This window comes from Heptranchias perlo, chromosome 32 (assembly GCF_035084215.1).
Source record: "Heptranchias perlo isolate sHepPer1 chromosome 32, sHepPer1.hap1, whole genome shotgun sequence".
NCBI classification, from domain to species: Eukaryota; Metazoa; Chordata; class Chondrichthyes; order Hexanchiformes; family Hexanchidae; genus Heptranchias; species Heptranchias perlo.
Window position 1 is genome coordinate 7,005,764 of NC_090356.1, and position 25,094 is coordinate 7,030,857.

The 25,094-nt window shown below is 42.5% G+C and overlaps 1 long non-coding RNA gene across 8 annotated transcripts in view; it reads right to left on the minus strand.

Annotated features, from left to right (window-relative positions):
- Positions 1-25,094, minus strand: part of LOC137300970 (uncharacterized) — a 92,823-nt gene that overhangs the window by 18,584 nt on the left and 49,145 nt on the right. For 6 of the 8 annotated variants that reach the window (XR_010958199.1, XR_010958200.1, XR_010958204.1 and 3 more), the window contains 4 exons: positions 19,600-19,655; positions 16,199-16,249; positions 12,699-12,795; positions 9,255-9,364 (listed from right to left, as the gene is read on the minus strand). This is a non-coding gene — a long non-coding RNA (uncharacterized lncRNA). The remainder of the gene's footprint in view (positions 1-9,254; positions 9,365-12,698; positions 12,796-16,198; positions 16,250-19,599; positions 19,656-25,094) is intronic. The other 2 variants (XR_010958203.1, XR_010958201.1) reach the window with 1 other exon arrangement.

A 25,094-nucleotide genomic window follows, 5' to 3' on the forward strand; every position in this document is an offset into this window, starting at 1 on the left:
GCAGTAAGGCGGTACTGGTGACATAAGGGGGAACTGCTGCAGTAAGGGGGAACTGCTGCAGTAAGGGGATGCTGTTTGAGGTTGTGGCTGAGGCACGATGTTGGGGCAGGGTAGACAGAGCTTTACCCTGTATCTTACTGACCTAGTAGCACTTGCCGCAAACATGATGCTGGAAAAGAAAAGTGTTCCACATCCCAGTCCTAACCCCTTTGCCTCAATCAGCACAAAAATTCACAGGTCAGTTGTATGAAACCTTGTGAAAATTTTTTTGTTTTCTTCACATTGTTTGCTCATCTTTTTTTTGGATTCTTCGACATTACTGGAATAAGGTCGAGCTGAAAGGAGATTCAAAAAGAATTTCTCAGAGAGAGAAATCACTCAACAGACAGCGAACAAATGACAATGCCCGTAATTTCACCTTTTTGCAGGGTAATTTTTTTCATAAGTAGCTTCATGACAGGCAGACAAGGGCCGCCTGTGCGTTGCGAGATTTATCTAATGGCTCGCTGATGAGCTGCTGGGACTTGGGTCCTTTAATGAGACCCACAAGCCTCTCTTCCCTGCCAGAACCACCAACAAATCAGCAGAGTTTGATAGCAGTCATCTGTTAACCTTAAATTTAACTGTCACCTTGTATTTTGTATTCATAACAGCTGATTAATATTTTAATAATAGTCAATGCCAATGCAAACTTTCCCGGAATATTCCAGATTAAACTGCAGTAACATTATCACGATTACCATTTCACTGAATTGAAAATAGCATGGAGATGTTACAAAAAGCTGACCCAGGGGTCCGGATGGAATATTATTCCTTGAATCTATCTGATGCCATAGTGTCATAGGAATCAACACTCCAGAATAACATAGATCTGTCGTAACCCACATTGTTCATCTGTTAGCCAGAAGAAAATTAAAATGAATAAATTCAAAGCCCATAAACATGAACAAAGGACAATTGTATAAGGTTGGATAAATATTTTACAGTGTTCAATCGGCAGTCTGTATATGTGGAAGATGGTTTCTAAGGGGAAGATAGTTATAAGCAACTATGACAGCTTAGTGGTATTGGTACTGGACTAGTGTCTGCAGAGCTGATGAGTTCAAATTCCACCATAACAACTTGTAGAAGAGAATTTCATAAATCTTGGTAGTGTGTGGGCTGTGCATGAAATTGCCGGTTTGTTGTAAAAACCCAACTGGTCCTACCTGGGCTGGCCTACCTGTAACTCCAATCGCACACTATGTGATGACTTTGAATATCCTCAGGGCAACTAGGGATGGGCAATAAATACTGCCTTGCTATTGCTGCCTGCATCCCAAGAACAAAAAAGTCACTGGTACCTGTAGACTATGATGTAGGCTATCAAACCCAAGTTATATTGCTGACTCCCTTGTTGTCCTGTGTCCAGCGACAACAGAGTTCTACTTCTGAACACATATTACATTTATAACATTAGCTCAAAACTGGTAACATTCTCTGATATTTAAAGCATTCAAAATTAAGTTTTAAAAGTTTCTGGGCAGTTTGGGCTTTCTTAAACCTGATATTGGACCAGACTGCAGTTATACTGCAGCAGATGTGAAGCTCAATGGGTTACACGACTTCCCTTTTGAAACCTGGTCTTACATGCTTTGACTTTAGGGCAATGTACAGTCAGGCCACCAGCTTTGCATAAAAAATCCACAACTGCATTACCGGAGAAACCATAACACTCACAAATAAATACTGATTGACGAGGAAAGAAAAAGGACCGGAGAATGAGGGAAAGGGGTAATGAGAGGGCTTGATGAAAGCAAGGAAAGAGGGAAGAAATAAAAGGAGAAAACACAAGAAAAAGAGATACAGAGTAAGGGACTGATCAGCCAGAAACTACAATTTCAAACATGAGATTTGATATAGAGAGAGAGTGAAAGATACAGTAGAAACTGGAAGGATTAAAATTCTGGCCTGAGTCCATCCAATACCAGTACTATCATTTAGTCATTTAATTAATAAGATAATGACCCTATAATCATATATGTCATCAGTAAATGTCATTGTAAAATCTACAAAGAAACTAGTAACCCAACCCTGCCTTAATGCTGGTCTTGATCAGAATCACTCCAAAGTAGAAAGACTGAAAGAACCCCAGATCCGACAGTGTTTGGATCGCTAGGAATTTTGACCCAATTTACATCCTTTAGGTCGGAGATGGGGTAGAGTTGATTGCTGTAGAAATCATATCCCCATGAAGCATGGTTTTCTGTATTGCAATTAATGGATTTTGGAAATTAGGTAGACCACAAGATCCAATAATTCATTTATATCAGAGGCTCATGACAAAAGGGAACACACATTCTCTATACAGCTGTATAACAAGTTGTATGTATACAGCGCCTTTAATGTAATAAACATCTCAAGGCCCTTCAGAAGTAGTTGTAAGGAGAGCAGATGCCAAGGGAGGAAAGGAGAGATTCGGAGAGGTAGCCGAATCATCAATAGTCAAGCCAAGAGGGAGTGGGTCCAATCTAGCTGATTCACTCATTAGTGATGAGCAATACTTTAGTTTGGGAAGATTATAATGTTAATAGTCAATTTTTGAGCTATTAAATTGATTTGAATTTTTAGATGGGATGGGAATGGAGGCGAGGTAGTGTTGGAAGAGAGACCATTATTCATCACCCTGTTGGTATCTAAGATATGGTATAATAATAAGACTGCCTACTCGCCCCAGCTATGGTATTTTTCTAAATCCCATTTCTGGTTCTAGAAATGATTTGGGGAATCTTGAGGGTATAAGAGGCACTACATATATGCCAGTTCTTTCTATAGACACTTCTGCAGCCCTGAAACCCACAACCAGAGTGGTACATAGTTTTCTAAAAATCCACAATGGCTGGCTGTTCTCTTCTCCCCTTCCTTTCCATAATCTTTTCCAGTCTTTCAGAAATGTCCTTTACCTTAGCATCTGGGAAGCAGCTAAGCATCTGGGATTCTTGGTCTGAACTGTAAAAGATAGTGCTCATCCCTCTATTGAGTCCTATTACTACTCCATTCCTAACTATATTGCAAATCCCCCCTCCCCACAAAGAACCATCTCATGTGTTTTAGTGTCACTGTAATCCATTTGATGGTCCTGCACAGAGTCCTCATCCTCCCCACAGGAAACCAGTACTTCAAACTTGTTAGAGAGGGTAATCTGCTCTGGGTCTTCTTGCTCCACCCTGTCCCTCCTCACTTTCCCTGACCTGTGGAAAGTCACCCCTCCTTCCTCAACTACTGCCAGCTCCCTATCTCTCAGCGGGGTGACTACCCTCTGAAACTCTTGCTCCAGAAACACACCTTCTATCCCTGGTGTGTTGTACTGTCTCCAACTCCACCTCAAGTTCTGAGATTTTGAGCTCAAGTAATCTCAGTTGGAGACATTTCCCACAGATGTGTTTGTCCGAGTTAACATCTGTTACTCAAAACTCTCATATCCTGCTGGAACCGCACATCACTGTCCCTTCCTATGGTGTTATTCTTACTATAAAGGTTAGTTTTGTTTATATTCTTACCAACTTGAATTTCAATGAAACTACTCTGCTCCGAGTTCCTACTCTAGTACCATTTTTCACTTGGTTCCCACCTCTCTTCCAAGCCAACTCACTCCAAGCTGTGCTCATACCTCATCTCATTGCTATTTGTGTGCAAAATGGCTGCTGTGTTTACCTAAAAAAGAACAGTCAGTGTGTTCCAAACCTAATTCATTAGCATGAAGCGCTTTGAAACATTTCAACCATGTGATAAGATGATGTATTAAATATAAGCGTTTCAATAGGGAGGAATTCTCTCCTGTCAGATGTTTACCATCCTCCCACATACTCCAAAAAAAACCAAGCAAAACATGGAGTATCTTCATTTAAGTAAGTACCTAGGCACCCAAGGCAAAAATGGCTACAAGTTGGACAAGTAATGTTGGACTGACCTGAACCATACTCTACAACATTAAACCTGGGCCTGTGAATTTAATCTTACTTAAGACAGCCTCTGAAATATAAAGTCAAAGATTTTTGAGTAATGACTGCTTTCTGTCACTGTGCCCTGTGAAAGCTTCCTTGCTGTACGTTTGAATTTGCCACAGATTGGCTTCCCGTCCCTCACTCAGTCATCTGGCACCATTTTGTGCTTCAGCCTTGACTGCGGCAACTTAACGTCTGGGCTTGAACTTTGACCTTATTGTGTCACCAAGCACAGCCACTTATCTGGATGTATGCAGCCCCTGCATGGCAGATAGAGAAGACCACACAATTTGAGCACTGAACTGTCAGCTGAGGAGATGTAAAAGATTTGTTCATATTAATTAATGGATTTTAAAGGAAAATAAGGGACAGCAACAGGATTGATTTCAACAGAACATCAATGGCGTCCAGTCTGCACTATCAAGAAATATTTGTGTGCTAGTATCCCCTTAATAACCTTGTAAAGAAATTGCCTTCCTGAATTCCTCTCTCCCAGGACACTGTTGGACCCCTTATTCATTTTGCTAATTCGTATGGAGCGCTTCAAAGTTGATCTGGTAGATCTACTACCTGTGCAGCGAGAAAGGGAGAAACAAAGAAGGAAACAACAACAATAGCTTGCATTTATATAGTGCCTTTAACGTAGTAAAACATCCCAAGGCGCTTCACAGAAGCGATTATCAAGCAAAATTTGACACCGAGCCACATAAGCAGATATTAGGACAGATGATCAAAAACTTAGTCAAAGAGGTCAGTTTTAAGGAGCGTCTTAAAGGAGGAGAGAGAGGTAGAGAGGCAGAGAGGTTTAGGGAGGGAATTCCAGAGCTTAGGGCCTAGGCAGCTGAAGGCACGGCTGCCAATGGTGGAGCAATGAAAATCGGGGATGCGCAAGAGTGCCGTGTGAAGGGAAGCAAGCCAAGAGGCAAATGAGAGAGAGAGAGAGAGAGAGAGAGAGGATCAGTTTGGTCAATTCATGACTTGTCAATCGAAAGCCATTGTGCCCACAGCACAGGTCTGCCCTTGTTTGGCCAATATATTGAGTCTATTCCAATTATCATCCTGTTTAGAAGAGGGCAGGATCAATGCCATTGGCTTAAAATAATTGAATGTCAAATGATCAAAAGCTTGGTCAAAGAGGTCGGTTTTAAGGAGTGTCTTAAAGGAGGAGAGGTAGAAAAGCGCAGAGGTTGACTTGGGATCCTGGGACTTTTTGGAATGTTTGGAAGATCACAATGCCAATTCCATCTGCTCTTCCATGAAAGATGAAAACCAGTGGCCTTGGTCAGTATGTCCCTTATCCCGAGACCCAACATCGGAGGTGCCTTAAAACTTACCATTCAGGCACAGAGCACGCACCCTGCGTCCCCCACACGCCTGAATTTCCAGGCCGAAGTATTTTCAGACCAAATAAAACTGGGATAAGAAGTAGAAAAAAGCGGGTTAGACACTGGTTTTTCACCTCTGAGCTTTGCATCCAGTCCAGACAGATGGGATGAAAGTCCTCTCTGAATGTTGGCTATAAGGATTCTGTTTGAAATGCCCTTGAACAGTTTCAGTCCAGTGCTTAGTGGGCAAATGAACACAGAACAAAATTGTCCCAAGTTTGGCACCAAATTGACCATCTCAGTCAGGGAAGACGTGGTGTGGGAAATTTCTTAAATGTCACATTGGTGCAGTATGTATGATCTTCTGAGGTTGCGGCTAGGTGCACTGTTGGGACACTGTAAAACGAGCTTTACTCTGCATCTAACTGCTGTACCTGACCTGGATTTGCTTTATGCTTTATGCTGACACTAGAGTGCTCAGAATGGAAAGTCCTCTGTTCCCCAGCACTGAGATTCCCCCAGTTCACACAAAAGATAAAAATCGAAAGTGGAATTAAGAAGGTCCGCAGTGTTACTCAGATTACAATAGGTGTCAACAAATTTTATCACCAAATTTTACTAAACCAAAAAATTTTAATTTAATATATTTGTAACTTTTTTCCTCATCGAAAATACAAAGGATTTATTTTACTAAACTCATTGGTTTACAGGTGATTAGTTTAGTAAAACAAGTTTCTTTAATTAATTTGTCTAAATTGATGTTAATGATCTAGAATTGTCAATGATCCTGAGTGATTATTTTTTAAATGTTTGGAAATGATTATCAAATAAATTGCCAATTGATTTAAAATCTAAGTGTTTGATGGGCTGATAATATTAAGTGACGATATGCTGACTGATTCTGAAATCATTCCTAGCAATGCTTACAGTCCAGCAGTGACAAGACTAGAGGGCAGAAGTCCATTCTCAGAAATCTGACTTTCATTTCCAGCCCTCAGTGGTATTTTCACAAGACTCCTCTAGAAGGTGAGATCACCAGTCTTGGATGGACTGTGAATAGGTGAATGGAAAAGCTGTGCCATCATTTTGGGTGGAGGTCAGAGTATTTGCCCTACTCAGTAAGATCATGTGAGGGAATTGCACTGATGGGATCTCTGGGACATTAACAGGATGGATTGTCTCAAGGAAGTAGAAGAGATGAGAAAGATCAATAACTAATAGTTTGATGATGCCACATTTGTATTTTGTAGGAGAAAGGTAAATAAGGAGTTCCATAGATTTGAAGTTCTGGGAAAGAATGAGTTAGAGCCGGAGATGAGCCTTGATTTTAACATAGTGAGGATGTAAGGAAGAGAAAAGGGTAGGACAGAAAGATATAAGATGTACTGTAGAATTCATGATGTAGAGAGAATGATGTTTACTGCTCTTTTCCTTTCCAAACACCTCTCACCTCTACCCATTCCTCTTTGGGAACAGTCAGAGTCCCATGGCCACCATCAATGGCAATGCCTAATCGGTCGACAGGAACTCTGATTTAGGTTGGGCTTGGCACCCAAAGTCACTTTTATTCTCCTCCCCAATGCAGTCATAATTCTGGCCTCTTGCGCATCCCCGATTTTAATCGCTCCACCATTGGCAGCCATACCTTCAGCTGCCTAGGCCCTAAGCTCTGGATTTCCCTCCCTAAACCTCTCAGCCTCTCTACCTCTCTCTCCTCCTTCAAGGCACTCCTTAAAACCTACCTCTTTTTTTGGTCACCTGTCCTAATATCTCCTTATGTGGCTCGGTGTCAAATTTTGTTTGATAACACTCCTGTGAAGTTTTACTACATTAAAGGTGCTATATAAATGCAAGTTATTGTTGCTGTTGTTATAGAGGGCTTCCATCCATCATTGTGGCCTAGAAAACCCAAAATGGAGTGGATTGGAGTGGCAAACTGTCTTCAGATTTGAGGTTGTGTCCTTTCAGACAGGTGTAGATGGCGCTCCGCTATAAACCTGTGACAAAAATTACATATTTGGTCCAGTTTTAATTAGTAGCTCTTCTGTTTAATTCAGTCACTGTATATAAGCAGTTTTTTCTTTAAAAAGGGACTGCTGTTCCGACTTCTGTACGGAGCTTATTTTGATATATATGTTGCAAGGTCAGTTCAAACTGGATTTTTAACTGGAGGCTGAGCAGAGGAACCAAGCTAACTTCGAACAAACACAGACGATGTGATTTGTTCAGTTAAATGCATGACAGCCAATTATTTTCAATCTGACTGTCAGTTCTGAAAAATCCAAACAAGCCATGGCAACTGGTGAACAGGTATTTAAGTGACTGGATCTGTTCATTGAACTGAGTTATCAGAAGGTAGAAACTTCACCAGAAAAGATAACCAGCTAACTCCTGCAGTCAGAAAAGATTGTAAAAATGAAAAAGACTAAGTTTATAAAAAGTGTCTATTAAAGAATAGCTTCGTGTTAGATTGTAACTCTTATTGTTTTGTCTACTTGAGGAGTTAGATAAAAGGCTCCCTTCTTTAAATATATAACTATTATATCATTATTATATTATTTGTTTGTACATTGTCCAATAAATTTGCTTGATATTTTAAACTTAAACGTGAGATCTGGTGTGGCGATCCACCATTTTCAAAGACTGAAGTGAGAACTTATGGAGGCATAAGATAGTCCAGTACCTAAAAGCAATCACCAAAAAGGGTTTGCTGTTTGTTCCCCTGGACATGTTATCAAATGCTTTCCTAGATGTCAAGGTAAGGATAGGCACTCTTGAAGGTACAGGGAGTTGGAATTGACTCTTAGATATGAAAGTCAAAATAAGAGGTTGAAGAGGTTTTAAAAAATGCAACAGAGGCCAAGATACCCAAGAAAAAGCATATTATTTTCCTTGAGAAACTCAGGTGGCATGTCAAGGATCACATCAACAAGGTTAAAAGGAGTTGGAAAAAGGATGGGATAAATCAGAAAGCAATGTTTGGATTTTGAAAAACTGTCGGTTGTAGGAAGAAGGGAATATTGAAGGAGCTGAGGAGTTCCGTAGTTTGAGGTCTGGGAAAGAGGAAGTTAGAATAGGAGACTGTGTGCTGAGTGTTGATTTTGACACAGTGAGGCTGCAAGAAGGAGGAAGGATATGTGGTACAGTGTATTTGCAAGTTACAATGAGCAGGAGAGGGAAGATCAGAGGAGTATTGACATAGTAATTGGGTAAGATAGAGAGAGCTGAGAAGAGTTTTGATGGAGATTAAATAAAGACTATCACTCACTCCACAAATAACACTTTGAATGTTACAAAACAGAATTATCTTAACTTTTAAACATACAAGTTTCTTAAGCAGCTGAAAGATGTTTTCAACATGTATTATGTCTCTGTATCAAAAATCCAGCCGTAGTGTTTAAAATGGTTTACATTTTCAAAACAGCTAATGGCAGTCACATCACACAGAGTTAAGTAAATATAATGTCACTGGACTGTCTAGACTTCTAGATCAGTTTTTGATGGAATACAAATGAAACTCTTTGGTAATGCATGCATCGCTTTCTTTCTTTGTGGTGCTTTTTGCACTCGGTACCCTCACCTTCAAGTCGGCCATATGTATAATTAAACTGGATCGTGCAGTACGCGCAGTCTAATGTCATCAAATGCTATCAAGAGCCTGTAAAGGAAAATCCATTCTCTGTAATGTATCTTAGCTGTGCAACACAGTTCATTGGTCTCTTGATAAATGTGTTTCTGCTTAGTGCATGAAGGCCAGTTGCTTTATTAATGGTAGTTTTACATGCTGAGATAGAAGGACGAAGGACAACAGCACTATATCCCAGTTATGTGTTGAACCCAGACAATGCAGGAGAATAAACTCCATTAACCCTTTCAGAACTGAGACCTTGTAGTTTCAAACAAACTTCAATGCTTTTCAAATCATCTAAAGCATTTATAAACTAACCTGGCACTCCTGAAGGGGATGAGCAATATCAGGAGATGCAACGCTTCAGATGAGATGAGGCTCCATCCGCCTGTTCAGGTGGACATTAAAGATCCCATTGGCAACCAGCCCTATCAATATAAGCAGATTAACTTGTCGTTTAGCTTGTTGCTGTTTGTGGGGCATTAATGGTACAGGATGGCCGCTACGTTTATAGAACAAGTCACTGCTCTTTAAAAAGTAATTAATTGTGTGAACCACTGTGACATGTTTGTTAACATAGTAACGTGCTATATGAATGCAAGGAATTTTTATTTTATAAAGCAAATTCTGAGTAATCACATACTTTATTATTAAGTTATTGATCATAATTAGGTCCTTGAATTATGTTTAGTTGGTTTGACGTGAACTATATGGTGTCAGCAGTGGCTCGCTTGGTAGCACTCCTGCCTCTGAGTCAGAAGGTTGTGGGTTTAAGTTCCACTCCAGTGACTTGAGCACAAAATCTGGGCTGACACTTCAATGCAGTAAGGAGGGAGTGCTGCACTGGTGGATGGTGCCATCTTTCGGACAAAATGTTAAACCAAGGCCCTGTCTTCCCTCTCAGGTGGACATAAAAGATCCCAGGGTACTATTTTGAAGAGCAGGGGAGTTCTCCTTGGTGTCCTGGCCAATATTTATCCCTCAAACAATATCACTAAAACAGGTTATTTGGTCATTTCCTCATTGCTGTTTGTGGGACTTTGCTGTGCGCAAATTGGCTGCCACGTTTCCTACATTACAACAGTGATTACACTTCAAAAAAAAAGTACTTAATTGGCTGTAAAATGCTTTGGGATGTCCTGAGGTTGTGAAAGACACTATAAAAATGCAAGTCTTTCTTCTTTTTTTATACGTAGTATCTTGACACCAGAGATTGAACTGAACCATTGAAAATCACTACAACAGCAACTCATATTTACATAATGCCTTTAATTAAAAAACAACCCAAGGTGCTTCACAGATAAGATCTGGAGATGCCGGTGATGGACTGGGGTTGACAATTGTAAACAATTTTACAACACCAAGTTATAGTCCAGCAATTTTATTTTAAATTCACAAGCTTTCGGAGACTTCCTCCTTCCTCAGGTAAACATTTACCTGAGGAAGGAGGAAGTCTCCGAAAGCTTGTGAATTTAAAATAAAATTGCTGGACTATAACCTGGTGTTGTAAAATTGTTTACACTTCACAGATAAGTGTGAGGAGAACAGATATCAAGCCAGGACAGGAAAGATAGAGGAGAGAGGACCAAAAGTCTGACCAAAGAGATGAGTTTTGAGCAGGTTTTTAAAGGAGAAGAGAAAGGTGGAGAGGTGGAAGGGTTTAGGAACTTCAGGTGGGAAGAACGGGTCTTACATTGACTTTGGTTTTTCTCCTTTTCTGCCACTCTTCCCAAATGCACTCACTCATATTGAAGTACAATTCCAGATGTACTGGCAGCTTCCTGATCCCTCCCCAGATTGGAGTCAACATTCTTCATTCGTGTGGCTGGAGATGAATTGTGAGCATTGGGAGGTGTGGGGGGAGGTGCATGTCACAGACCCATCACCCACATATCAACTTTCCAGCAGGGGTTACTGGATAGTGATCGGTGGTAGGATCCCCTCTAACCTAGAGATACTGAGACTTATTGCTACTTCTTGACTGAGATTGACTGACTCATCACAGACCAGGTTTTGAAACTGGAACCTGAAACCTTCCTAGTCTGTATGTCTTAGTACCACATCAGGTGATGCATTTATTTATTGTCATGGGAGGGGTGGGGGGGGAAGTGGTGCCCTGCATAAGCAATACTTTGAAATGACGATAAACACAGCAGTGAAAAGAGCTAGTTTATTAGCAGCACCCCATCCCCTCGCCCCTGCTAGTTTTTATGGTATTAGATAGCATAACAACAGGATGTGCCTGGAGGCAAGTGTATTGTGGACCAGTATTTCACTGTCCCTGGTGTCCCCTCAGCACACAGATGTGATGGAGAATCTGTGCTGGGATCCCAAAGGGTCAGCCCACAGCAATTCTCACAGTGTAATATGTGCAGAGGCATCCCTGGTTCAGTAAATAGTGGTTACCTCTGTGTTTAACCCTTTGTACTCTGCAGGCTTTATTCCAGTGGACTCATTTGTCTGTATCCTTTCCTGTTCTGATGTGCAAGAGTGCACCAGTGAGCATGCACACTGTTCCAGCTTTTGATTGGTTAAAATAATCACCGTGGCAGTCTGTTTTTAGCAAATCAAAATCTATTTTCTTAAAGTTGCTCCCACCTCCAAAATGGGCAGCAAGAGGAAGGAAGAAAGAACTTGCATTTATATAGCACCTTGGCATCCACAGGACATCCCAAAGCATTTCACCGTCAATGAATTACTTTTGAAGTGTAGTCGTTATTGTTATTCAGGCAGGCAAGCTTTCACACAGCAAGGTCCCACAAGCAGTTAATGACCATTTCATTTTCTTTTGGTTGAGGGAGAAATGTTGGTCATGACACCAAAAGAGCTCCCTGCTCTTCTCTGATAGCCCCTTGGAATCTTTTATGTCCAGCTAAACAGGACCTTGGTTAGCATCTTATTGGAGCGATGCACAAGGTATGATAGCATAGTGATTATGTTATTGGGCTAGTAATCCAGTGGCTTAGAATATTAATCCAGAAGAACATGAGTTCAAATCCCAACATGACAGTTTGAGAATGTGAACTCAGTTTTAAAAAAATCTGGAGATAAAAAGCTGGTATCTGTAAAAGTGACCATGAAGCTGTCGGATTGTTGTAAAAACTCAACTGGTTCACTAATGCCCTTTAAGGAAGGAAACCTGCCGTCCTTACACGATCTGGTCTATATGTGATTCCAGTCTCGCACCAACATGGTTGACTCTTAACTGTCCTCTAAAGCCACTCCATTATATCAGGGCACCTAGAGATGGGCAATAAATGCCAGTCTTGCGAACGATGCTCACATCCCAAGAATGAATTAAATCTCCAAAAAGGCTGCACTCACTCAACACTGCAATGGACTGTCAGCTTAGGCGCTTTGCTCAAGTCCTTGAGTGGGACCCGAACCCACATCCCTCTGTTAAGGGGTGAGAATGTGACCTCTGAGCCAAAATGGTGTATATAGAGGAAATTGAGAAGATAAATGCAGGGCGTAAAATTTGAGTTTTTAGGAAAATCAAGAATAAAAAGGGTAAAGAAAATTAAATTAAAGTGAAGTAATATATTAAAAAAGTGATTGATCAGGAAAGAAGAGAGAATAGGTGAAAATTGAACGGAGAGTGAAAAAAATTAATGTTTAAAGATGTTAATTAAAGTTGCTTTTTTAAGTGTTTTTGTAGGTGATGGTGAAAGTTACAGTAATAATGATAATCCTGATATTTGAGAGTCATGTTATTACTGTAATATTAGTGTTTCATCGTCAGTGTGCCAGCTAGAAACTTACCAAACTGTCCAGCCCAGGGAGTCACTCATTTCCCTGGATATACCAGCAGACCAGGAATTAGATTTCTCAAAGTTCAATCAGGTCTATTGACTTAGTACTGTAAAACACAAGTATAGTATTTTGAACAGGTAAAATTTCTGTATTCTCCAAGGACAATTCTGAGGGTTAATGAAACATCCATCCCAACTGGAAGGCTAATTGTTTAATGATTTGATGTTTTGCATATATTTTTGTGGGGAGTGCTAATGCTGGGGTATGTAACACTTTCCAATTCTGGCACCTACGGTCAGCATCAAGCACTTGCAGGTCAGGTACAACACAGCTAAATGCAGAGTAAATCTCCCTCTGCTCGGCCCCTTCAACGTGCATCAGTCCCAACCTCAGAAAAGCACTCCCTAATGCACCAGTGTGACATTTTTCTTTTTCCCACGTAGCCATCCTGTGGCCTCTGCGTGTGAGATCACCAAATTAGGGACTGCTTTGTGCTGTGGACCCACAACAACCAGGCATTGGATTAAAACGCAAGTAACATTCATGCCACACAACTGTCAGGCAATGACCAACTCCAACAAGAGAGAGTATACCCACTCCACTTGACATTCAATGGCATTATCATTGCCGAGTCCCCCACCATCAGCATCCTGGGGGTCACCACTGACCAGAAACAGAACTGGGCCAGCCTCATAAATGCTGTGGTTACTACAGCAGGTCAGAGGCTGGGTATTCTGTGGCAAATAGCTCACCTCCTGACTCCCCAAAGCTTCTCTACCACCTCCAAGGCACAAGTCAGGAATGTGATGGAGTACTCTCCTCTTGCCTGGATGAGTGCAGTTCCAACAACACTCAAGAGCCTCCACTGTATCCAGGACAAAGCAGTCCGCTTGATCAACACCCCATCAAATGGCTTAAACATCCACTCCCTCCACCACTGGCGCACAGTGGCTGCAGTGTATACTATCTACAGGATGCATTGCAGCAACTCGCCAAAGCTTCTTCGGTAGCACCTCCCAAACCTGCAACCTCCACTACAAGGGCAGCAGGTACATGGGAACACCATCACCTCCAAGTTCCCCTCCAAGTTATACGTCATCCCAACTTGGACATATATTGCCATTACTTCATTGTCACTGGGTCAAAATCCTGGAACTTCATGCCAAATAGCATTGTTGGAGCACCTTCACTACACGGACTGCAGTGGTTCAAGAAGAAGGCCCGCCACCACCTTCACAAAGGCAACTAGGGATGAGCAATAAAGCCAGCCTTGCCAGCGATGCCCACATCCCAAGAATGAATTTTTAAAAACTGTCTAGCACCCATTTCACATAGAAGCCTTACAGCCAGCAGACGGGAGAGACATCCATCTCATTAGTCTAGATTGGATTTGAACCCAGATCCTACAGATGGAAGGTCAATAGTTTAATGTTTTGTCCATTAAAAAATAAAAATAAACGTATGGAAAATGGATCAGAATAATTTAAAACCATGCAATGTGGTGAAATATCTTTACATTTAAAGATGCTGATGGGATAGGAACCATCTAACATACAGTTATATTTCAGTTTACTGGTACTTTATAGTTCCCACGCATATTTATATTTAAATATTTATAAAGTTTCTATTATTCTATTAACTATTTATTGATGTATTATTTAAAAGATTTATGCTCAACCATTAAAAATGAGTAAGCTGGATTTCACCTATAAGAGATGTCAGATACCATATATTGCAGGGAATGTCTAATGTGGCTTTTCTGTTCAGCACAGGATGACAATCATTCAGAGGCACTGGGTCTATTTTTTAAACAGTGCTCCATGCGATTCCACACAAAACAGGGCATGTGAAAAGGATGTTGAGGTGGCTAACTTTTCATTTTAATTGTTGGTTTCTTTCCTACAATTTTTCTACATTAATCTATTTCTTTAAGCTTGTTATAGTTGTCACTCCACTCCAATAAATTTCAATGGCACAGAGAATTGAAGAGAGTTTCTACTCTGTGATAGGAACAAAAGTACTAGTGTCAGAAAAAGAAAACTCCTCTACTGTCCCAAATTCCAGGTAACTCTCGTAGTGTCCCAAACTCCAGGCAACTCCCTGACTGTCCCAAACTCTAGGTAACTCCTCTACTGTCCCAAACTCCAGGTAACTCCCGTAGTGTCCCAAACTCCAGGCAACTCCCCGACTGTCCCAAACTCCAGGTAACTCTCCGACTGTCTGAAACTCCAGGTAACTCTCCGACTGTCTAAAACTTCAGGTAACTCCTGTAGCGTCCCAAACTCCAAGTAACTCCCATAGTGTCCCAAAGTCGAGGCAATTCCCTGACTGTCCCAAACCCCAGGTAGATCCTCTACTGTCCCAAACTCCAGGTAACTCCTCTACTGTCCCAAACTCCAGGTAACTCCCCTATTGTCCCAAACTGTAGAGAACTCACCTACTGTCCCAATCCGTAGGTAACTCCCCTATTGACCCAAACTGTAGGTAACTCCCCTATTGACCCAAACTGTAGGTAACTCTCCTACTGTCCCAAACCATAGGTAACTCCCCTATTGACCCAAACCGTAGGTAACTCTCTTACTGTCCCAAACTGTAGGTAACTCCCCTATTGACCCAAACCGTAGGTAACTCTCTTACTGACCCAAACTGTAAGTAACACTCCTGCTGACCCAAAATATAGAGAACTCAACCACTGTCCCAAACTGTAGGTGACTCCCCTGCTGTCCCAAACTGTAGGTAACTCTCCTACTGACCCAAACTATAGGTAGCTCCCCTGCTGTCCCAAACTGTAGGTAACTCTCCTACTGACCCAAACTGTAAGTAACTCCCCTGCTGTCCCAAACTGTAAGTAACTCCCCTACTATCCCAAGCTGTAGGTACCTCTTTTACCGTCCCAAACTGTAGGTAACTCCTCTACTGTTCCAAACTGTAGAGAACTCCTCTACTGTCCCAAACTGTAGGTAACTCTCCTACTGTCCCAAACTGTAGGTAACTCTCCTACCGACCCAAACTCCAGGTAACTCTCCTACTGTCTCAAACTATAGATAAATCCGTTATTCTCCCAAATGGCAACTGCACTCCAATAGGGCAGAGCATTTTAGATGGAAAAAAAAACTTCTTTTTATAATTTAGTTCTTAAACAAATGAATTGTTTCTTTATCCCTAATGAAGCTTCTCTAGTCTTCTACATCAGCCTCTCTATGTGCATAACTTACTCAATTTACAGCATGTACACTTAGGAGTTACCACTTAAATACACTCCAGCTATTCCAGTTCCATATCTGAGAGAATTCTTAGTGTTTATCTGGTGTATGTGGTAAATGTGGAGGAGTTGACAACAACACGTACACTGGCTATACAGTACTGGACATGAGTGAATTGGCAGTCGTCAGCTGGAGTGTACTGCTTGCCACCAAAAAAGTTCTCATTAGCTGCTGACATTGCAATACACAGGAAAAACTGTGATTATAGTAAATGGAACAATTGACTAAAGGAAAGCAGTTCCATACTTTGACAACCTTGCTTCATGATGTGTCTTCTTGCTTGGCTGCTTCTGAACTCTGTAATGAGAAATGAAAAGATTAGGTATGCAACATATAACAACATGGCTATCGGTATATTTCATAGAATCATACAGCACAGAAGGAGGCCATTCGGCCCATCATGCCTGTGCCGGCTCTCTGAAAGAGCTACCAATCATTCCCACTCCTCTGCTCTTTTCCCGTAGCCCTGCAAATTTTTCCTTTTTAAGTATTTATCCAATTGCCTTTTGAAAGTTACTATTGAATCTGCTTCCTCTGCCCTTTTAGGCAGCGCATTCCAGATCATAACAACTCGCTGAGTAAAAAAAATTTTCCTCCTCTCTCTCCTTGCTTTTTTGCCAATTATCTTAAATCTGTATCCTCTAGTTACTGACCCTCCTGCCAGTGGAACAGTTTCTCCTTATCCAGTCTATCAAAACCCTTCATAATTTTCAACACCTCTATTAAATCTTCCCTTAACCTTCTTTGAAACTATATTTGTAACTATTGGTTCAAAGTTTAAGCAATAGCCGCTTTTCTCCTTTTGGAAACATTTTCCTGGTCATTTGCATGTGTTAACCAAGAGCGAGTATCTGAGTTGGTTGGCTTCAGCTTCTGAAGTCCTTAGGTTCAGGTATTTGAGAGGTTGAAGGGTAGTCATGATAACACAGACCACTATGTGACACCTTCCTCCCCCACAAAGATCAGGTAATGTAATGACATGCTCTTCACTGGGCCAGCAATGAGCTTGACACATCTTAAACGTCATCTTGGCTCTGTTAATAGCACTCTTGCTTCTGAGTCAGGAGGCTGTGGGTTATAAGTCCTACTCCAAGACCTGAATGCATAATATAAGTTGACACTTCAATGCTATAAAGGGGGAGTGCTGAATTGTCGGTGGCGTTCTTTGGATGAGATGTTAAACCGAGGCTCTATCTTTCTGTTTGGGTGGATGTACAAGATCTCCTGGCACTTTTTGAAGAAGAGCAGGGAGTTCTCCTGGTGTCCTGTGCAACGTTCCTCTGTCAAGCAGCACCTAAAACAGATTATCTGTCTATTCATTCATTTGCTGTCAGCGGGAGCTTGCTGAGTACAAAATTGGCTGCCATATTTGCCTACAAAACTACAATAACTACACTTGGAAGAATGAGACCACGTTAGCTATGGCATTGAGCAGTGACATCTGAAATAGATATAAATACCTTATGACTACCACCCCCAGTGATATAGTGGATGAATACACTGGCATATAAGCAAGAAAGATCCCAGGTTCAATCCCTAATCTGTGCTAAATTAGCTGATCGCAGCTGGGGCAATGGTAGGGGAGCCACAGATGATTTCAGTGCCCCTGGGATAAGAAAGAGAAAACATATCGGCCAGGGTTCCTGCAACTCACCTGGAATACTGCATACAGTTTTGGTCTCCGTACTTAAGAAAAGACATACTTGTTCTCGAGGCAGTACAAAGAAGGTTCACTCGGTTAATCCTGGGGATGAGGGGGCGGACATATGAGGAGAGGTTGAGTAGATTGGGACTCTACTCGTTGGAGTTCAGAAGAATGAGAGGCGATCTTATTGAAACATATAAGATTGTGAAGGGGCTTGATCGGGTGGATGCGGTAAGGATGTTCCCAAGGATGGGTGAAACTAGAACTAGGGGGCATAACCTTAGAATAAGAGGCTGCTCTTTCAAAACTGAGATGAGGAGAAACTTCTTCACTCAGAGGGTGAAGTGGGTCTGTGGAATTTGCTGCCCCAGGAAGCTGTGGAAGCTACATCATTAAATAAATTTAAAACAGAAATAGACAGTTTCCTAGAAGTAAAGGGAATTAGGGGTTACGGGGAGCGGGCAGGAAATTGGACATGAATTTAGATTTGAGGTTAGGATCAGATCAGCCATGATCTTATTGAATGGCGGAGCAGGCTCGAGGGGCCGATTGGCCTACCCCTGCTCCTATTTCTTATGTTCTTATGTTCTTATTTTCCAGTCACTCCTGGTGGAAAACTAAGCTGAAGGCCTGACTGTGATGCTCTTCTAGGTCGAACAGCCCATCAGCACTCGCTGTCTACACGCCTACACAGAGAACGGTTGCTTAGGGGTGAGGTAGTGAAGGCCGTCGCCTTCAAGAAAGCAGGGCTTAACATTAGGGAAAGAATTAAATACCTGCCATTTCATTTTAGGGGGTGGGGACAGCAGGAGGGCCAGGATCAATATCTACCATAACAAATCTGTGCCACAAGTTGATCTGGGTGCACAGCCTATTTTTTTTGCTTCATTTTCACCTTGCCAGTCGGAACAGATAGAGGGATTTTAAGAGCTAACTTCTTACCACTTAAGATAGCGATCAGGCAGACTCCAGGACCTGCATCTTTAAAGAGCAGAAGACTCCCCAAGAGGCCCTGATGACAGACAGATGCCTGATGGGACCCGTCGGCACTAATGGTCTGTAAAGTGCACAGGACTATCTGGAAGAGACACACTGAGTGTTTCCCTGTGGCAATAGTTATACCTGCATGGCTAACATCATGGGAACTTGTCTGATCTGTCACCAGATGTTAGGAAGTCACTCTTCACAACCTGTTGAGGTTTAGTCTTTTTCAAATGAGAGAATAGATTACTGCTGGTTATTATACGGGAAAGATTCTTCATTTTAATTAAATGAGTGAAGTATTATTGAATTACAACTGATAATTCCACTTCTTCCACCCCATCATTAGCAGTCCTTCCTTCAGCAGTCCCTTCCTCCTTCCTCTGGAATTCCTTCCCTCAATATCTCCCTATTTCCACCTCCTTCCCTGCCATAAGACTCTCCTCTCAACTGTGCTTTTGCCCCCTTTCCCCCTCTCCCCTGCTTAGTGTCCCCTCGCTAACTGGAAAATGCTCAGAGATGTCTCTTTGTACTTAAGGAGTGCTATATGAATGGAAGTCATTATTTCTCTGAATGGTGTACATGAACTAGATACTGTCATTCATTCATAAGAGTGGTGTACTGCACGAGGGAAAATTAATTGTGTGACCGGCATGAATGAAACCAGCGAGCTTAATTTGGATGTTGCTCATGAGAGTCACGCATCGGGAGTCGGTGAACCTAGTATGGCACTAAACACGTGGTGTTGGCAGAACTCAGGTGGGGGAGTGGTAAGGGTGCTAGAATTGGGTGTGGGTTCTCTAATTACTGTCCAGTGATCCATGTCGGGTGAGGGCAGGGGTTGGACTGGGCAGAAATGTACCCATGGTCGAATATCTGTCTGAAAACAAATTCCAAAATGATTCAATGCTTTCGGGGAGAGGGAAGAAAAAAAGGGAAAAGAAAATTAGTAAAAGAATATCACTCGCAGAATTATCACTGGACTGAAATGTTGTAATCTAATTACTGATTCTTTACCTACCTGCAGAGTCTTGCTGCATGAAGTCTCAGCTTTGTTTTTTCCCAAATTCTACAATACTGGAAATAGGCAGAAAATAATTTTTAATAAAAAAAATCTCAGTGAAAGGTGCATAAATTGAAAGCTGGAAATGACTTGCTGTCCTCCTGAAAGGGCCGATGGATTTGAATCTTGCTGCTTGTGATTTATCTGCCGTTAAGTGACTCTTCACAGTGTGTAATGTCATGTCTGCTTGAGCTGTCATTCCAATAGGCGATGAAAATATAATTGACTGTCATAGAATCCAAGACAAAGCAGCACTATGGCAAATAGCAGGGTGATATCAACCTGCTCGGAATGAAACTGTTCATGTTTCTTTCTCCCCTCCTCTCCCATGTTCCTTTCTTCCCTCCCTGACTCTTGTCAGCTGCCCCGTACCCCGCCTAAGCGGCCATTTTTCATGTGTGAGCCTAGACAGTGAGCATCAGGTAGGCTATTTGAACATTTAGGAAATCACAGCGGAGCCCAATTCTGCCCCCGTCTGACATCCCCACGCAGACACTTTCCAACAGGAGTCATTGAATGACAATCAGGAGTGATTTTCCCTTTCTTCATACAGGCACCTTGACTGAGTCCAATCTTAGGCTCGCATCTCACATAAGACGCTCACACCCAAAGCCCATACCAGTCATATCTCACACAGGGTACCCACACCTGGTGCCTATATCAGTCACATCTTACACAGGGCACACAACTGGTGTCTATACCAGTCACATCTCCCTCAGGGTACCCATACTTAGTGCTTGTGCCAGTCACATCTCCCACAGTGTACCCATACCCTGTGCTTATACCAGTCACATCACACAGGGCACTCACACCTGGTACCTATATCAGTCACATCTCTCACAGGGTATAGTGTATAAATCAGTCGTGTCTAACAGAAGGCAACGAACCCCGGTTTCTATATCAGCCATATCTCAGAGGACGCAGGACCCCTACTTTTAGTGTCCAAAGTAATTGTGTCTAACCCATTCTCTCAGCTGGGGAAGGTGTCTGATGAAGGAAATTCAATTATGGGAGAAAGTGAGAAAATAACTTATCAAAATAAAAATCTGTCCTCGAAAATATCAACTGCACAAAATCAGATCCACGTACCAAGGTATGTATCAAAGTCAGATTGCCGCCCATTCGATCTTTGCAACAGAAATTTCAATGATTTCTAAAAGACTTTGTCACTTTAAAATTACACTTTCAGAAACAATGTACTGATCACAATAGCAGATGCTCATTAGTTCTGATATTTCATGGCTTTATAGTTTTTTGGGCTCTTTAAATTCGTTGGGAAATAAATCCTGCATTTTTAAAGAGATCGATTCGACTGCTGTTTCTTCAAAGTATTGAACAGTTGCTAAATTAAATTAAAGTTCAATCACCACAATAAGGTGTGAGGGGAAGGGGAGGGGGAGTTTGGCTTATATCCAGGATCTTAATAGACTTAATAGGAAACAATCGTGTAATGTGCTCTGACTGCGATTGCACCTAACCATGCGTGAAAGATTGAACCTGCTCGCCTGATCTCTGCTGTGCTGATGGAATTAAGTAGAGTGAACTTCAGCGCTGTTTGCTTTTTTTTGTGTTGTTTTGTGCTCATCAAGGTGAGGGATGTTGGAGCTGGAGAAGGGAACACTTTCCATTTCAGGCACCCAGGGGATAGAAATTGGTATGTGCTGCACCCGCTTTTCGGGCGTAAGACGGGCGCAAAGCAAATCAACTTAGCAATGGGACGGCCTACGTCCAATCTGCGCAGACATCGGTTCCACTGCTAAATTCTTAGGGCCCTTTTTTAAGGCGTCTTGGGCAGACAGCTAAAACAGGCGTTAGTCCTCATAAATATGTAAATTAGGGGCTATCGCCTGTTGAAGGGCCCTTTTTCAAAATTTGGTGGTAGTGAGCAGGGCAGGCATCGGGCTGGTAGGTGAACACACCGGGGGTTAAATTCGATAACCCCCGAATCTGGGCGTGGGGGTCGCGGTGCGTGATTAACCTGCGTCCGGTCGTTGATATGCGGGCAGCATGTGAGATTCGTGCTGCTGGCTCATCTCCATGATTTCTGCGTGCAGCCAGCACTACCCGCGCTGTTGAATGGCTGCACGCACCAGCAGGAGGCCCGATATGGGGGCGTGGCCAGCGCTACTTAAAGGCAACCTGCACCTCTTAAAGGGGAGGTGCATTATCAATACAATTGGTGGAGGAAGACAAGTCTGGGCCTGCAAGACAGCGTGCACCGAGGTTCTCCGATGACGGCCTGGAGGCCTTGTGGAAGAGGTGGACACACAGAGAGCCATCCTGTACCCACAGGGTGGCAGGAGACCCTCCAAACACCAGCTGGGGAAGCAGTGGGAGGAAGTGGCCCTGGAGGTGAATGCCAAGAGCATTGCACCACATACGTAGATGCAGTGCAGGAAAAAGTTCTGACACGAATGGTCAAGGTGAGTGAACGCAAATGTCAAGTGGCACTTGTTTTTAAAAATTTTCCTGTGGAGCCGCGATCAGCCCTCCCCTACTCACCCGCCTTCTCCCCCCATTATATCCCTCCTCCCGGGACTTACCTAAGGGCCGCTGCCAGTGAGGTAGGCAGCCTGACATTGATGTCTTTGCTTGGGCAGCCTGCCTGAGGAGGAGTGACCAGCGCCGGCAGCTTGCACTGAGCAAACTGATGAGGCCCTAGGACCAATTTCCATCGATCCTCAGGCCTCTCGGTTGGGGCCCAAGTACCGGGCCCAGAAAAAAATCTACCCCAACTCCCAGAAGTGCACCCCCTGCCTGTGTGAGGCTTTTCCATTTCCCACACCAATCATCCAGTAGCCTCTCTGGACAAGAATGCCAAATTAGGAGTAGTTTTATGATGCAGACCTAGTGGGAACTGATCTGAGCCTGCCAAAACACATTTCATGTAGGACCCTCACATCCAAGAGACAGAAGGAACTTTCACCCCATCCATCTAGGCTGGAGCTGAACTCATGTGCAAGAGGAGCATCACATGGTTTATATGCATAGAGAGTTAGACACTTTGAGACGTGGGGGAAAATTTTTACTTTCACCACCTGGGCAGTAATCTATGGAGCAGATCACCCACCCATAGTAGAACCCACCTGGTTTTCATCTATTAAAACCAGCCTACCTTTCACAGACCCCCAGGATCTTTGTACACCAGGTTTGGCATTGCACTGGATTTACACTATGTGGTGACAAAGCAAAGCGATGCGAAACTACCAACTCCAGGGAACCTCACTCCGCATTGCTCTGGAGTCAGATCAGGCAATGACTCTGAATTTACAGTGTAAGTTCAGCATCAGTGCTAAGAGGAAATCGCTTACCCCGAGTCTAAGGGGATAATTTGCAAGTACTCACTGGCAGCAGGAAACTTCTCCTTCTCTAAATTTATAGTGCAATTTCAGCATTAGTGCTTATCAGGAAATTGCCAGGTCCAGTGCCCAAAACTTTCCCATTGGCGCTGGCACTGGGCTGTATTTGGAAAATGTAGGCTTAAACATTCAGTGTAAATGCACTCTTAGTTGCAGATGACAATGTGTACTTCTAAACATAATGGAACCTTGCATAATGGGCTATCTCTGTGTTCTGCTCAGTGATTCAGCTACACATGGCAATGCACGTGACACCTCACATTCAACATTTCAGCTGACCTCTTCCAATTTTCTTCCCTTTCTCCTGAGAGACTCACTCTTGTTGATGTTTGGTCCGATCAGCCCCCACTACCTCACCCAAGTGCCCTTTCTTGAATTGTAAGTCTAGACTGCTAGTGTTGGTTGTCTACTTGACTAAGGAAGATACGTTACAGTTGAGTTTGTTCCTGTCCTCGCGCCATGTCCACACATGCATGAGTCATTGCATACTGACCAAGAATGAGAACGCTGGGGCTAATATATTTCCCCTTCCCTAGCCCAGAGACACTGAGGCCAATTGTTGTTATTATGGTACTGGATTAGCAAATGGAGGACGTAAATTCAAATCCAACCATGGCAAGTTGTGAAATTGAGTTCAACAGATCTAGTAATTTGTGGACTAGTACCAGAAAAAAAGGACCATGAAAGTTGACAAATTATTGTAAGAACCCAACTGGTTCACTAGTGTCCTTCACGGATGGGATCCTGACATCCCTACTTGGTTTGACCTACACATGACTCCATCCCATTCTAAGTGGTTGACTCTAATGCCCGCTGAAGTGACCTAGCAATCCACAATCAATGAAGCCGATGGCCCACCTCCACCTTCTCTTTAGGAGCTCTTCTAAAGTCAGCTAGGGATGGGAGATAAATGTAGCCTTTGTCAGCTTTGTCCACATCCTGATAACAAGTATATTAAAAAAAAATTGTAGTACCCCTACCATTGTCTTAACTGAGATCAGTCAGCTCAGCACAGAATAGGGATTGAACCTGGGACTTGCTTGGTCCTAATGCCTAAATCCGGCACTATGTGATGCATCCATCCACTGATCCTTCAAATCCCTCCATGGCCTCCTCCCTCCCTATCTCTGTAATCTCCTCCAGCCCTACAATCCTCCGAGAACTCTGTGTTCCTCCAATTCTGGCGTCATGCATCCCCGATTTCCTTCGCTCCATCATTGGCGACCACAGCTTCAGGATTGTAGGCCCTAAGCTCTGGAATTGGCTCTCCAAACCTCTCTGCGTCTATACCTCTCTCTCCTCCTTTAAGATGCTCCTTAAAACCTACTTCTTTGACCAAGCTTTTTGGTCCTAATATCTCCTTATGTGGCTCAGTGTCAAATTTTGTTTGATAATGCTCCTGTGAACTGCCTTGGGACGTTTTACTATGTTAAAGGCTCTATATAAATGCAAGTTGTTGTTGATCCATTGAAAGTGCCCCAAGCCATAGTAATTTAATGTAAATAGGCAACTAAGAGAGCAGTTGGGTAATCCAGTTTATATACTTTACAGGGTTGACTTTACACTAAGCTGCCAGTAAGGAGCCTTGTCTTCCAGGAGAACACTTTGAGAAACTATGCAAAATCATGGGGAGTGCGCCTGTGATCTCCTGATATGAGCTCACGTTGATAAAATCGGGCCTTGTATGTAGGGTTTATCATTTATTCTCAGTACCGCTGTAGGTAGAACAACGGGTGAAAATCTTAGTATTGTGAAACCCAGCTTGCATTGGCCAATAAAGAGACCCTGTGTCTTTAAGATTTGCACTGAAATATGACTCAAGCCTGTACTTTAGCTCCTAAACTGACTCTAATTATCTGCTACCTTCTGTTCTGTGGTCCCTGCTGTGATGAAAACCAGCAACGCTAAAGCAAACTGGTTCTTAATTTTCCCTGACAGCCTGCCTTAAACATAAAGGCAAATCTCTCCTCTAATTAAAAGCACATTCAAAGTCCAAACAAATTAAGTACAATTAAATCCTCTGAATTATGAGTATCTATCACTTGGAAATATTTTTGTAAAAATTACCACATTTAGATCAAAGTCTCCTGCCTC